The following is a 3,803-nucleotide window of genomic DNA, read 5'->3' on the forward strand; positions in this document are numbered from 1 at the left end:
CTTTCTTTGTGTCCATGTGCACTCAATGTTTAGCTCCCACTAATAAGTGCTAACATGCAGTATTTGGTTTTCTGTTGTTGTGTTAATTTTTTTAACTGGATCTTAAAGTGGAAAACATGTTTATTAACATTCAAACTCCCCTCATACAAGGCAATATAAAAATTCTTAGTATTTTGATTATATATTAGTCTACATTTTCTACATAGTTACAATGATGTATAATATAATTTAGCTCTTCATAATACATTATTTCAAGACATCATTAGTTCTGTTAAACATAAGTCACTTACTTTCAAATCCAATACTTGAATAATTTCCTCTGTACACAGTTTAGCAGGGCTAATTAGCATAAGATGCCATTTATTAAGAGGTATATGATCTGAGTATTAACAGTTGCTGAGGTTTGGTATTTTTATGCAGCATTTTAGATATATATCTAGTATATTACGAAACACACAGGTATATATTCTTTTTTGCTTTGATAACAATACCACAAAACTCTTAAGGATACTGAAATTTAGTAAGTAAAGTTCAGAGACATTACTTTAGCTGTTGAGTCAAATCTCTACATAACGCTATAGTAATTAAAACATTAAAAAAAAAAAAGAAGTGTTGAAATCTGCACTAGTATAGACTGCTCCTGTCAGGATAAGACTCTTTGGAACCGAAAGAGAAAAGACAGCTTTGAGTTTCTTTGTGCTGATAGGAGGAAAGGCAATTAATTACCTTGTTGCCTCTCACCAATGATGGAAGGTCGGGTAAATGCCAGAACATATTCCAACTCAACAACTCTAGGTAACTTTGTGGAGGTGGAAGCTGGGTTATTTCATGCTAGGCAGCTGTAGCACTAACCTCATGTATAAAATGCAAAACACTTAAATACTGTGATCTAGGTCTTAATTGCAAGCTATACTGAGGACTTTTTGTTGTTGTTGTTTTGGCTATACTTTCATTCTAAAAGAAGAGCTGAATTGATGCTTGAGTTATAGCAGCAGTCTATTATTATTAGTGAAGAAGTACACTCTTGCAGATAAATACCATATCAAAATTCCTTTTTCAGCAATTTGATTAAATTTTAGAATACTAAAAAATAAGTTATTTCTACAGAAATCTTTGAAGGGAGCAAAAAAAATCAAATTACAGTATATACTTAAACAATTTAAAGGGAAATCAATCATCTTCTGAAAGTCAAATGGTATTGGCTATGTATCAGGGGAACCCACCCCCAATATTACAATGTAGGTTCTATTTCCCATAAGTGTTGACCGGCTGAGAAATAAAGAGAGACAGTATAAAGAGAGGAATTTTACAGCTGCGCCGCCGGGGTTGACATCACGTATTGGTAGGACCATGATGCCCACCCGAGCCTCAAAACCAGCAAGTTTTTATTAAGGGTTTGAAAAAGGGCGTGGGTGTAAGCACAGGGAGTAGGTACAAAGATCACATGCTTCAAAGGGCAAAAAGCAGAACTACTGATAAGGGTCTATGTTCAGCGGTGCACATATTGTCTTGATAAACATCTTAAACAACAGAAAACAGGGTTTGAGAGCAGAGAACCAGTCTGACCACAGATTTACCAGGGCGGAGTTTTTCCTCACCCTAGTAAGCCTGAGGGTACTGCAGGAGACCAGGGCGTATCTCAGTCCTTATCTCAACTGCATAAAACAGACATTCCCAGAGGGGCCGTTTATAGACCTCCCCCTAGGAATGTATTCCTTTCCCAGGGTATTAATATTAACATTCCTTGCTAGGAAAAGAATTTAGTGATATTTTCCCTACTTGCACGTCCGTTTATAGGCTCTTTGCAAGAAGAAAAATATGGCTCTTTTTGCCTGATCCCACAGGCAATCAGACCTTATGGTTGTCTTTCCTTGTTCCCCCAAAATCACTGTTTTTCTGTTCTTTTTCAAGGTGCACTGATTTCATATTGTTCAAACACACGTTTTACAATCAATTTGTACCATTAACACAATTATCACAGTGGTCCTAAGGTGATGTACATCCTCAGCTTATGAAGACAACAGGATTAAGAGATTAAAATAAAGACATGCATAATAAATTATAAAAGTATTATTTGGGAACTGATAAATATCCATATTAAAATGAAATCTTCACAATTTATGTTTCTCTGCCGTGGCTACAGCTGGTCCCTCCGTTCGGGGTCCCTGACTTCCTGCAACAGCTATGTTATAATCCCATTCAAAATTAGGCTGCAACTGGACTGCAACATTATGTTCATTAGTTTCATTTTCTTCATCACTACTGTTGGTATCTTCATTGTCATCTTCCTCATAGTCTGAAGATTTGGTCATGTTCTGATGTGAGTGGGATTCTGACAAAGCCCCAAATGACTGGGCACTGACAGAAGCTAAAGGTCTAAGTAAAGAGTCACTTCATCTTATTCTTGACTACCATCTGTGTCAGAGTCTGGATGGCCTTAAGAAGGAAATTTTTGCTTGCACACTGGACTGGTTTTTTTTGGTTTTAGTTAGCCAAGGCTCTACACACGTGCATTGATAAGATGGGAACAGGGAAGGATTCTGAGCTTGTCTCCATCTTCCTACTCATCTGAACAAATGGCACATACATCATACTCATCTCCTTTCTTGAATTTACGTATAGGGAGTTTCTTAAGTTGATCTTTACAAAGTCTGTTTCTTCTAGCTCTATGTCTATCCTGGAAAAATTTTGTGATCCAATAAAAATGAAAGCATATTTCCATACAACAGATGTCCAAATCAGCTTTATTTGTAATAGCCAAAAACATGAAAATGACTATGAAGATGAGACAGATGCCCACTATAATAAGGAAGGAAATTAGGCAGCATTCCAAAGGAAGACTAAATTCTGGAACTAAAATAAGGTGGCCCCCTTTTTCATATATGAATTCATCTTTCAGAGAATTAGCTGATGATTCACCAATAAAGACAGATAGAACGTCAGTTTTCTTTAGTACTTCAATGTCGTTGGATCCAATGCTAATGAGGTCATCAGAATCAACATTGTGAACTATGGCTGCTTTGTATTCTGCTCTCTGTGCATTTAAAACCTTTATATCAAAATTACAATCAAGTCATCTAATTAACACAATGAAAGCGCCAGACGAATTGTTTTTTACTGGTGGAGGCACTATGGGTTCATAGGCATTCTCTGGTTTTGAGTTAATCAAAAAACCCTTTAAACCTTCAGCTGGAAGTCTATAACCAAACCTTGCAGGGAGGTCATCAAATGTCTGAGATGTATTTTCAAAGTTATATGCTAAAATGTCTGCTTCTACAGGCAGTAGGTTTAAGAATGCAAAGAGCTGGACAGCCAAGATGCTGTAGACTTGTGTGGCTGACAGCATAAGCATCCCTATGGAGAGCAGCATCTTGTTGTAAAATCACCTGGAAGTCCAGCCCCTGGAACACAAACAGTCTTGCTGGCCACATCACAGGAGAAGTCCCTACCCTGACTTCATGATTGAATATCTGCACTGACCCCACAGCCTGGAGTAGTAACAGGGATGACAACACCTCTTGTGTTAATTTGTTAGGATGATGGCCTCTAGCTGCATCTTGCAAATGACATGATTTTGTTCTTTTTTATGGCTGTGTAGAAATCCATGGTGCATATGTACCACATTTTCTTTATCCAGTTTCCCACTGATGGGCGTCTGGGTGGATTCCATGTCTGTGCTTTTGTGAATAGTGCTGCAATAAGCACGTGCCTGTGTCTTTTTGGTAGAACAGTTTATATTCCTTTGGGTATATACCCAAAAATTGGATTGTTGGGTCAAATGGTAATTCTGCTTTGAGCTGTTT

General features: G+C 37.4%; 1 pseudogene; it reads right to left on the reverse strand.

Annotated features, from left to right (window-relative positions):
• Positions 1-2,111: 2,111 nt before the first annotated feature.
• On the reverse strand, positions 2,112-3,370 carry LOC116480114 (E3 ubiquitin-protein ligase RNF13-like; annotated as a pseudogene).
• Between the last annotated feature and the right edge of the window lie 433 nt (positions 3,371-3,803).

Source organism: Hylobates moloch, unplaced genomic scaffold (assembly GCF_009828535.3).
Source record: "Hylobates moloch isolate HMO894 unplaced genomic scaffold, HMol_V3 SCAFFOLD_13, whole genome shotgun sequence".
Classification (NCBI taxonomy): Eukaryota; Metazoa; Chordata; class Mammalia; order Primates; family Hylobatidae; genus Hylobates; species Hylobates moloch.